This window comes from Channa argus, chromosome 3, assembly GCF_033026475.1.
Source record: "Channa argus isolate prfri chromosome 3, Channa argus male v1.0, whole genome shotgun sequence".
Taxonomy (NCBI): Eukaryota; Metazoa; Chordata; class Actinopteri; order Anabantiformes; family Channidae; genus Channa; species Channa argus.
Genome location: NC_090199.1, coordinates 16251706 through 16264466, shown reverse-complemented (window position 1 = coordinate 16264466; position 12761 = coordinate 16251706). Strand labels below are relative to the sequence as shown.

The 12761-nt window shown below is 38.3% G+C and overlaps 1 protein-coding gene across 27 annotated transcripts in view; it reads right to left on the bottom strand.

The window, feature by feature from the left end:
* ptprdb (protein tyrosine phosphatase receptor type Db) overlaps positions 1-12761 on the bottom strand; it is a 131392-nt gene that overhangs the window by 109278 nt on the left and 9353 nt on the right. For all 27 annotated transcript variants that reach the window (XM_067497222.1, XM_067497229.1, XM_067497232.1 and 24 more), the window contains exon 3: positions 2644-2669. The gene's annotated coding sequence lies outside the window, so the exon portion shown is untranslated. The remainder of the gene's footprint in view (positions 1-2643; positions 2670-12761) is intronic.

The following is a 12761-nucleotide window of genomic DNA, read 5'->3' as shown; positions in this document are numbered from 1 at the left end:
CATGGCAAATATAATATATCTAAGTTATAGTTCTGTGAATATCAATTAAATTGTGCACTCGTGTTTTGTATGCATGATACAGTTAATGTTACCTGAAGGCACACACCAGTAGACGAGGTAATGTCGGGCTGAGGTGAAGCACTCGTCATTCTCAAGTTATCAGAAATGCCACAAATTCTAATGAAAAGTTTGATAAGGGGGTTGTTTCACTTCAGTGTTTCATGAGTATGGGTATTTTGTTTTCAACTTGCAACCAGATACTATCAGAACCCGTCCTGATTTTTAACAATGCATCATTTTGTGTGAGTAAAAAGGATCTTTGTTTCTAGCATAAAATAGAACTGTTTTACTCGTGTTCGTCTCATAACGTTACTTTAGTACAACCAAAGGGTGACATCGTTACCATACAAAGATGCATGTGCACAGAAAATGACACAAAACTCAGTCTCAAGTGAGGCCCAATGTGGAAGATGGGCCAGCAGTAGAGTAACATATGACTCTGTGCCCCTGAGTGAATGTTCAGTAGCAGCACACCAGCCAAACCTTAGCCACTAATGAGGCTCTACAGACAGTCCCAACAGGGTCCACTCCAAACACGGGGAAACAGACAAACAAGTAAGGAGGCAAAGACTAAGATGTTGGCACATGTCATCAAACACACACACACACACACACACACACACACACACACACACACACAAGAATGCCTTAACATAACCTTGGGCACCAGAGCAAACACTAGCCCGTGTTTGATAAAAACATTATAGCTACAAATGTGGTGTTTTTTATGCCTTCACTTCTTTGGAAAATTTGGCAAACCCCCTCTCTACTTGTCCTTAGTGCTGAGGAGGTGTGGGTGATTTGGACAAAATTCAGCAATAATTACAGTATCACAGCATTTTCTCAATATTGATATGTAGCAGTATTTTGTATACAAATGCAGGAAAAAGTTTAACAAGCCACTTGAGCCAAATGTTTTTTTTTTCTTTTTGTTTTGAGTTGTGTATCTGTTATGGTTATTTTTAATATTTGTATAGTTGTATGGGATAAAAGCATCTTTCAAACGATTCAGATGGCAATACTTGTTTGTAGAAAATCCCTGTAAAAACAGATTTATTGAGTTTACCAGTTTTCAAATCTGAAGTTTAAGGGCACTGTGACCACCTTTTTTTACTAATTCAGGCTGATTCAGTATGTAGTTGTATGAAGTTGTGTCAGAAATGATGTGTTCCCAAGGTAATGATAGTTGTTCTATTTTTGCAAATGCAACAAAATTAGAGTGTGTGGCTCAGTCTAATATGGTGTAATTAGGCACATTATATGAAACTTCCATTAAATGTAATAATATTTATTACCCTCAAACTGACAGAATTTATTAAAGAAATTAGACCCCTAAAAATTAATTAATTAAAGTGGAGATATTAAACAGAGAAAATAAAATAGTTTTTTTATATATTTTTTCCCCATTATTACCCAAAAATAAATAAACCAACTAATAAGTGGCTAAAACAAAAGTTTAACTCTTTTTCTTTTATTTAACACATCATTTTAATTATTTAACTGACCATATTTTCATTAATGCATTCAGTAATATTTTTGGCTTTTCACAAAACTTTTTACCATCTTTTACCAAGTTTGGGTCTTCATATATAATGGGTATTTTTTCAATTTATTTTCACAGTAAAATACCACCTGTCACCTGTGAAATATGACATTTGGTGTTTCTTTGTCAAATTACAACTATGTAAAGAATCAATTAATAAAGAAAGATACAATTTAGGAACATCCATTTTTTCCACCAAGTTGGACAAAGTGAAATTACTAAGCTGAGGACATCCAAAAGATAGACAGATTTATAAAAGATAAAAAAATAAAATAAACCAAAGCACTGCAACACACCACAGGGTTTCCCTATGCTCACATTTCACACTGCAGTCAACCAAGGTCAGGCCCAGTTGTATGGCATTGTAGCACATTTAATTTTCTTTCGAAAGTATTGTGAGTCTGCTGATTTTATTACAGAGCATGCAAGCCTGAAAGTAATAAAGTTGAGATATAGAAAAGCTGAAAACTGTAACCCATAAATAAACAATAATAGTGGCATTGCCTTTAAAGGGCATTTTTGTGTTGTTTTTTTTTGTTGTTCTTTGTTTGTTTGTTTGTTTGTTTTTTTACAGGAAGACCCTGTTATGAGTAACAGCTTCTGACGGGCAGGTTCAGTTGCGCAATGTTAAAGAGGGTTTACTGTACATTCTTATCGTGTGTGTTTCACGCATAGTTGCTTTTTATGCTACGTCTTATTGATTAAAATTATGTATTCACAAAGAAAGGATGAAATGCATCACATATGCCATATAATACCAATAAAAAGTATCCCAGAGAGGGTGCTGCTGATTCAGTTCTGTACATTTCTGATCATGACTTTGCAGTGGGAGTGCTACCCAGAGTGTCTCTTTGTTATCTTAACACAATGTTATTGTGTTTCAGTAAGCAGGATCCTGAGCCAAATAAAATTTGAGGACGCAGATTGTTTCGTGATACACACACTGTGCCAAGTGGTGATGGCATGCTGTGTTTTATGGGTTGAAAATCAGATGAAGAAAGTAGCGGAGAAGGAAAACACGCAATGAGACTCTCTCTTACCTTAAGAAGCACTTCAGCACGCCAAACTGCAAAGAGAAGGGGTGTAAAATGGGGGAGATAGGGGAGAGAGGGAGGAACAAGAGGGAAGGAGAGCAAAAAGACTGAAATTAGATTTCTATTCCTTGCAGATGCAGAACAACTTTTCAAGACACTTCATAGGAGAATGTGTGAGATAGAACTGGAGAGATTTCCAAAAAGTGCTAGACCAGATTACATTTCACAAGCAGGCTTGTTGTGCATTTGTCTGCAATGTCTTATTCCTCCTGTCTTCAGCCATGTAGTTATCTGCACTAGAGAAGCCTTTAAGTCCCTAAAAATCATCCTTTTAAGGGATGTCTCATTCCACAAACTGTTCCACATATTCAAATTCCTACAGTATAATTTCAAAAAGTTTCTCTTTTGCACATTTATACTTTCCAAAGAATATTTTCTGAATGATGTGAAATCACAAACAGATTCACTAAACACATCCTATGTTACTGATTTATCCGACTTGAAATGAAACAAAACAAAAAACATGAATGATATTAACCTTTATAAAGTTCTGAGTCCAGGTGGCTTTTGACAACTTTGACTAAGAATATGAAACCTTTTATGCTGCTCTGAATATCATTTGACAAGCATAGAGAGGCTGCTCCTAAATATGCCTGTGAGTGGCTGTTTAGGAGACAACTTACAGAGTTTAAAGAAACAAATAATACCATAGAAATAGCTTTTTTGGATTTGCAAAATCTTAGGAATATGTACAACAATTATTCTTCTCTTGCCCTCCCAGTTCCGAACTTCATTACCTACGGTATAGAGTCAAAGAGGAAATGAGTAAATGTGCTGGTTTGTTGGGTGTTTGTCTTCTCTTGCCAACCACTGACCTACTATAGTTCATACAGCTGCACTCTCCTGGCTGCCATACATGTGGCAGATGAACTAGGGCTATAAAAACGTTTCTTTGTATTATAAAAAAAAAAAATGTATCTTGACACACTGTCATATTAAGGTTGAGCTCACTTGACGAGCAATTTTTCCTTGTGAAAAGGTCACCAAAATAGAATCCAGGGACCATTTAGTTAACCTGTGAGTTGAATTTAAGAGTCATTGAATTGTAAGTAGAAGCTCATAAGGGTCACGGTGGTACATTAGTGATACACAAAGTTGCTATAAACCGATTGGTTTAACCAATGAAGCACAAAGACAAATGTAGAAATCACTGTTCACAAGGGTGTTATGGAATATCTCTTGCAAATTCATTTTGTGGGTATAAATCTTCCTTTGTCGATGTGAGGATGTGTAGGTAATAGCTCCTTTTGCCTGAATTGAAAGTTTAAATGAAAACCTCAACCAAACTCAACTCAATTCTGACTTTTGTTTTGGGCACCAAAGAGAGCGAACACTGTCAAAACAAGACAGTTTTTTTTACCTGTCACACAACAACTTGACAGGTGAAAAAAAGTAAAACTATGTTGTTTAACAATGCACGTTGAATGAAGGTAGAGCAATTATAAATGTTCATACACAACCCTAGAATGTATAATTAACAACAAACAACATGTCATCATATCCCTACACACGCACACACGCACATACAAACTCACACACACACATACACTTACACTTATGCGGATGGATCAGAGTGTTTCATTAGTGAGGAGCAGATAGATTACCCTCCCTAAGGAGACATTGGCCAAGGGGCCATTGATCTACTGAGCTAAGCTGTATGTGTATGTGTGCGTGTGCAGATTGTTTGTGTGTGTCAGTAAAAAGTCGCCTGCTGATGGAGTCTTTAAGTTGGGTAAGCACAGTAAATCTACCCAAGTTGTGTTTAATGAAGAGAGAAAGAAACAGGCTGTTGACATATTCATTAGGTCCAATTACTCTGTCCAATCACTGCCATCTCACTCGCTCGCACACCAGAGAGACAGACAAAGCATCAGCAATATTTATGCCTCGGTAAATCATCATGAGACAAGATTGATAGTTCTTAAACGATAAATAAAAAAACATATTTATTCCACTTACTGAATGACAACATTGTGCATTTGGAGGCATCTAATATAATTTGATCTCATTCAAGCCTGGCAAAATACTGATTTGTAAATCAATCTGCCTAAAACTGGATTCACTAAATTATACACTATTATTGATGATTTAATAAAGATCGACTCATAGGTTATAATCAGGATTTTCATAATAATACAATGACACAAGCATATTCCCCATAATGAGCTTGTTGTAACCACTAACAATCACAGTGAAAAAAAACACAAAAAAATGCTATTTCTGGTGACATATAATCTGCCTGTGTGTGTGTGCTTGAATGTTTTCCATCTACATGTGTGGGACTTGTAATTAGCTTTCTAGCTTGTTCTCTTACATTGGATGTGAAGGTAATTGGGGCTTTTGGACACTCGCTCTCAATCTCTGTCAGTGTGTTTGTGTGTGTGTGTGTGTTTGTGTGTGAAAGTGTGAGTGTGTGAGTGTGGTAGTGTCTGGATTCTGGAGGATGGCCAAACCATTACTGTGTGCTCAGCCTGCTCTAAAGCAGCTTGTGATTCATTAGTAATGAGTCCATTTGCAAACTAAATGAGTGTTTGAGTGGCCGTACGGCGACGTGTGATGATTGTGTCCACTTACTCTACTTTTTTTGTGTAGTAAAGACTCTCTCTGACACACACACACACATACAGAATATGATTTTAATATGAATTTCCAAATGTAAAGCATGTTTACGTGTGTGTGTGTATGTATGTGTGTTTGTACTGCCAGCATGAGACGCTCATGTGGAGATAATAAAGTCAGTCAGTTGTGTCATTAATTACTAGTTTACACCTGCTTGTCTCAGCTAATTAGACATGCTGACACACACACATTAGTATCTTCACACTCACAACACATGCACACGCACGCGTGTGCACTCGCACACACACAAACACTAGATTTAAGATTACACATGTTGGCGCACACAGAAACAAATTCTCTCACACTCAGACTCACGCACCAAAGTTTTTTTTTTACACAGTCAAGTCAAAAATACATTCTCATTTTCACTTTGAGAAAGGTGAGATGGCACTGCTAAACACAGCATGGTTTGGGGATCTCTCTCCCCATCTCGCTCTCACTAAAATACATCTCTGTACACCCCCTTCCGTCTTTCTCACTCTGTCATTCTCTCACACTCTTCTTTCCTGCACACATTCAATTCCTACTGTCTCTCGGTACATTGTATAAAACCTATTCTCTGCTTCACTCATGCCGCACACATAACACACACACATACACACACAATATCTCCAGGTCTTTAAACTCTTTGTCAGTGAGTGTGTCTACAAGTATGTGTCTCCTCCCAGCCCATTTTCTCAACAAAGGCCACAGCTGCTGCCGGTTTGCTGAATAAAAGATGACAGAGACATAATATCAGGAGATTACCAGCTAACGAAACAATGATTTTGTCCAATTTAAATAGCGACATCAGTTGCATCACAAGCACTTCACATGTCAACTGTGATATGATAATGTTTGCTATGAAATGAAAACAGTTTTCATCTGTAGACTCACTGACTCTGCCCCCTCCCCAATTTGTTCTCTCGCGATCTCTCTCTTTCTTTTTCACCACACATTTACTCAGACTATCCCACCCTCTCCGTGTCTGTCATGCACACACACTTACACTCACGCACACATACACACAGCACGTAGAGCATATGGCTATTTCTCCACTTTGAAGGGTTGCTTTGAAGCTATGGCACCCGTATCGATTGGCGCTCAGATGAGCTCGCTTCGCCAGAGCCCTGCGATTATCTGTCGCTTTATTTCAAACAGAGTGCAAGAGAGGGGGGCTTAAACACCCATCACTCACTCACACTCTCACAGTCAGTTATACACTCCTACATGAAGAGCACATACACAGGCAAATGCACACACTCACGCATCCACGCACAAACGGGGATAATGAGATGAGCTTACACACTGAATCCTTATACTTAAGGCAAGCTGCACTTCAGAGCTGACAAGTGAGTGGTGAATGTTAAGAGAGTGAGGACATAACAAGAGAAAAAGACTATAAAGTCTGGCAAAGTGATGAAACTTAAGAGTAAAAATCTCCCCTACGATTTACAAAACAAAAAACTGCTCTTTCATAGGCATTATGCAAATGTGTTTGTCAAAATGAACATTTCAAACACTGCAGGTTGAGCTCTGGGTCACTAGTTTGTCAACTTTATATTGTTTGTTAAATTTGTCACACACACACACACACACACACAGGTTTCAATAAACAAAGTATGGGCACTTCGGTCTGCTTTTGCAGACTGTAGCAGGGATTATTCCAGGGGGATTTTCTGCCTCATACCCATAGGAGTAAGATAGAGTAAAGCAGGGTGACATGAAATGTTAATGGTTTGCCCACAGCAGCAGAACTTCATAAAAGACTTGATTTTGAAACTACAGTGGCTTTCAGGAAGAGAGAACACTGTCACATCACACACACACAAACACCACTTGTGCTTTGATTAAAACCTGAGGCTGTCCTGCTGAGATATTATTGAGAATAAACAGTTCTGAGAGTGTAATTCATGTGCTAAATAGCATGACCCCTGGAAGCCCAATCCAACCATGGAAACACATCAGACGCACACACATACACTGAACATTTACACATTGCTTCAATCTTTAGCAATAAATCAATGAACCAAACCTGCGTATATTCAACAAGGTTCGAGAAGATACAATTTAGTGAGAGTCAAGAGAGGGCAACCCCTATGGAGGGACTTCACAACACCAGACACGTCAGATGCAACCACATATGTACACTGACACATAGCCAAATGTTTAGTTACGTTTAGTTATAAATGTTGGGAATGTGTTTGTTTTTATTCATGGGGCAAACAAAAAATAAATAAATGCATAAAGCTATACATAAAATACCATTACTTTTTAAATAATTCATATAAAAATGAATAAAATAATAAACTAAAAAATGTAGCAATCTAACAAGAGACTGACAAATGAAAACTGACCTATTCATAGTGTTGAAAGCACAAATTTCTCAGAATCATCTCCTCTGACTTATAAAGCACTTATACAACATTTGTAATGGGCTGAACATTACATGACTAGTAAACAGGCTTTCATATATAAAAATGAATATCCCTTTGAACAGGTGTGCTTAATGCAATGCTAAACATGTTGAAACTCAGTTATACTACAAACAATAATTGCATTACTGTTAGAGTAATGTGATATTGCTTTCAACCACATTGCTCATCTCTAGAGCAAAAAAGCTGAGAATACAATATGCTATGCTGTAACTTCATCCTGTTTTATTTCATTCAGTCACATTTTCATAGCTCATGTATTTTCACCTACTGTACAAGATGTCTCAGACGAACATTTTCATTCTAACAAGCGTTTACTGCCCAAGGTTAAGTATCACTTCTGAATATTTGCTGTGGCGCACTTAATGGAGAATATTTTTCTCACAGCTGTTTTGAACCAAACACTGGTTTGTGTCTGGGACAGTAATTCTGTATTGTACACTAATGTATGGACGTAAGTGTGTACATTTAGGTGTGTATGTGTACGTGTAGGGATCGTTTGTACACTTGCAATCTGTCTGGTTATACAAAGCTCACGGTGTGTGCATCTGTGTCTGTGCAAGAGCAAGAGGTCTAGTGTAGTTGAGAGAGGGATGTCTAAGTAAGTTGCTGAGGTGGGAGGTTTATGTGCATAAGTGCACCTATGAGAGCATGAAAAAATGTGTGTGTGTTCGGTGAGTGTCTGTGTGTGAGTAACAGAAAGTCACAAAGAGAGAGAGAGTGAGAGAGAGAGAGAGAGAGAGAGAGAGAGAGAGAGAGAGTGCATGTGTTTATTTGTACACTCGTTAGGTCGGTATCCAACCATCGCAATCAGCGGTAATCCTGACTCAGCATCAATAATGACCCCATTAGTCACAAACCCCTACCGCTGCAACAGTTAAAGACACATACACAAAGTGCCGGATGGACACCTCCTCTCATTAGTGTGCGTGTAAATCTGAATGTGATACTTTTTAAAGAGACATGGAAGCTGCACGGATAGAGCACAGAATGTAGGAACAATCGGTGCATCTCATCTCCTTCCGCTGACCAATGCTGAGTGAACAGATCGCTCGTCTTCACACCAGTGCCAATGCAGGTGTTAAGCCACACTGATTCAAAAAAGTGTAATATATGTGATTTCAAAACTGTTAGTTTTTGAGAAAGTCAATGTTTGCTATAAAAATTGACCAATATCAGGTTTAAAGAGAAAACAACATGAACAGTTATATGGGGATTGAAATTGAAATACCTAATTTTACTGCTATAAATGTATTTATTTATAGCACTACACTGTGTTATGCAAATACTCCATCTCTGATTAAATATGCATAGATTTGACCTTTGGTTTGGTCTTACAATGTATGTTTTTAATTAAATGCACGCATAAATTAAGATTCCAGTTGACTTCCATACTGTAAGAAAGACGTATACAACAAGGAGAACAAAAAAATAAATAAAACAACACTAAAGCCTGTTACCTTGTGCATATCTGCAAGGACACGGAGAATTCTCATAACAATGAACAGCAGTTTCAGAATAAATGTTTATGCCAAAATACCAATTGTGGATTATACAGTAATTTAAAGACGACCACTTAATGGAGAAAGGTTGCTTCTCCTCACTTTAATGACTTTCTGCAGTTATGAGACTGAAATACTGTATTTAGGTTACGAGATGAATCACCAAACTCAATCTACTGAAGAACACAGATACAGTTGGTCTGAAAAAACTAAACTTGTAGTTGAGTTTGCAAATTAACAAAAAACAAATACACGTAAACGCACAGCGTGACTGCCACACGGTAATGTAGACGACATAGTTTTATCATTCCTTTATCAAAGGACACTGGTGTGTTGTATGGTATTTAAACACCTGTGTGTACAGTAACTACATCTTAATCAACTATGCTAAAACAAAAGGTTTTATGCCATTTCTCATGTAGAAAAAGAGAAGAATGTGAGCTAGAGAAGAGAGGAGGCACACAGGAAAGAACGAGAACCTAAATGATAAATTTCAAACAGGTTGAAGCATAAGCATAAACAATACAATGTGAATAAATGAAAACCCAATAAACACACACATGCACACACACACACGCACACATACACCTCCCCACAGACAGACAGTGTGATGTGAAAAATATGTCCAGTTGAAAGATGTACTGCTGACAGTGGAAAGGTCAAAGGTCATAAGTCAAAGGTTAAGGTCTAGTCAGCAAGAGTGGATGCCACAGGAGACTTCACCTCTGCAAGACCCCGCCTGCACGTGGGTGTGTGTCTGCCATTAGTGTGTGTGAGTATACAGACACAAAGAGACACACTTGCACATATGAGCATGTACATTTACGCCATATTTACGTCATGTGAGGGTGTGTGTGTGTATCACACAGCTTACCGAAGGTATTCAATCTTCTCTTTGTGTGTGTGTGTGTGTGTGTGTGTGTGTGTGTGTGTGTGTGTGTGACCCTGTGCCCTACATCCTGACAGGAAGAACCAGTGGGCTAAGAGAGGAGCGCTGGACCCCGAGGTGTCAATCACAGATTCGGATTGACAGACGAGTTAGCTAGCACTGCTCTCACATTCACCCACACACTCTCCCTCTCAGGACTGCACTCTGTCACTCTCTCAGGCTGCTGCCTATGATTCCCTCTTCCTGTCCCTGCTTCCTCTCTGTCTCAGTGCCCCCTCGCCCTCCCCCTTTTTTGTCTGTCTCACAGCCTGTGTCTGTACATCCACATGCTGTTTGCAGTTTGTCAGTACCCCCCCAATGCCCCCCCCCCTTCATTCTCTCTCTCTCTCTCTTTTGCTGTCTATCTCCTACCCTGTCCTTTTTCTCTGACAGATGGGGGCCTCAGTCCATTTCTACTTCTTCTCTCTCTCTCTGTCTCTCTCTTTCTCTCCCTTTTCTCCACAGCAAATAATGTGGTCATTCATGCATGCTCACATGTTTACGGTGTGTGTGGTCAGCTTATCCACATGTAAATATAAGTTTGTGAGTGCTTTTTTTTTTTGCTGCCCTTCGGGTGACAAATGTATCATTTTTAGTTTACTTTCAAAACATGTGTTCTTTTTCTGAAGTATGGACAGACAAGTGTAATGGAATAAAATAATAAACTGTCAATTATTGGGGTCAAATTAATTGCAGAATGTCAAGATGCAAATATGTATGCAAAAGGTTGCCAGTGAAGCTATACAAGTTGTTCCCATCTTTAAAGATGTGCTGGACTATATCTTTACGATGTAATATTGTGTTTTAAAGCGTAGTCAAATATATTGACTGCACCACTTGGTTCAGCGATCACAATTATTGTATTGAGACCAAAACACAATACTTATTTGGACGTCAAATAGAGATAGATTGATGGTCGATTTTCATTACAAACATTCTAAAGAAATATATTCTTAACCAATATAAATAGCGACATAATCGAATGAAATCTAGCATAGTGATTTGACCAGTCACTGAAACAGCAGTACTTAACTTAATACATTGCAGACTTGCTATTAACAGAAAAGTACTCAGGTATTAAGCTAGACAAGTGACATATTCTTTCAGGGAAAGTTAAACAGTGATTGTTAACTCTGACTCTCTTGGCATTTGTCCAAACATAAATTTGAGATCTGAGTACTAATTTGCACACTTTGACTCTCATTTCGTCATTGCACATTCTTAACTTAAGTCTGAATGTGAGCCAAAATGTGTTATTTGCCATTCTCGTAGTCTCTCTGGGAAAACAGTGTTCATTATAAGCAGGAGCATTCTGTAGATGAGCCATGTTTTAATGACATGAGGTGTCCAGATTGTGCAGACATTGCTGCCAGCATTGCTGTCACTAACAGACTAACATAGTGTGAACCTAACCACCAGTCATGGTGTGTATGAGCCTGACAATAAATGCATCCTAGTGTGATCACAAGGCTGTATTTCAATACTAAAGTCAGGTTGGAAAGACAAATACTCTTACTACGAACCCAAACACTTAAATCATGAGTATGTTTCTTACAGACTGATGACTCAGTTCTGTGTGTTTCTCTGTGAATCTATATCCTTGTGCAGTATAGCAATGTGTTAATCTTACTGTTTACCTCATAAGCGTCTAGACGGAGGAGTAAATTATTGCTGATGTTCTAACTTTCCAGAGTTGTAAAGTCCTTCCTCACAGGAGCATAAACTGTTGTTAAGTGTCTTATATTATAAGGCTTCAATCTGCACTTCCTGGTTTGTATCTCATCTCCTCACCAGTACAGTACCTGTAGCTACACGCCCACACCAAAGCAGCCCCTTGTGTTGTTTTGATGCAGGGCTATTTTTGGCCTTGCAGGATGAGGAGCAGTTGCACTTTTATGAGCATTTCCTTGATAACACCACAGCCAACAGTGTGGTAACAGTATGTCTCATTAAAATAGTGTGGAATTTGTGTTTGATTAAAGCAAATCTATAAAAAATATTATTCACTAGACCATAGTGTGGCCACAGTAGTAAGATTTTGGAACTCCCATCTGCTGTATAGTGACTGGATACAGTATCACATTTTTCCACCATATTTCATTTCAAACAAAGCCCATTATGTAGTAGTGATGTCAGAATTATGTAAAAAATGCAATACATGCTCGAGCATAGTAAGAGAAGTGTAATTTGTGTGCATCTGTGAATTTATGTTCTGCTTTACACTGAGCCAGTTAGATTGTTGTAGGTGTGTGTGTGTGTGTGTGTTTCCTCATGGGGGTCATTAAAGTTTATGAATGGTCTATTAGTGGGTTAAACACAACCACAGTGGCCTTTCAGCTGCGATTTCAACCCCTCTGAAGGCTCGCCGAGCTTTACCATTGGGAGAGTTGGTTTTAAATAAGAATCAGACATCAGCAAATCTTTGCATTAAACAAGAAGCACAAATTGGTTTCTGGTCAGTGAAAGAGCAAGTTACTCCGGAAACTGACAATTAGTTCGTATCCATGATGGTGTTTGTGTGTGTATGTTAATGTTACAGTGAGAAACAGAGTATGGAGGAAACGTAAAGGACAAAGAGGACTCATTTAGGGTTTATGTGAG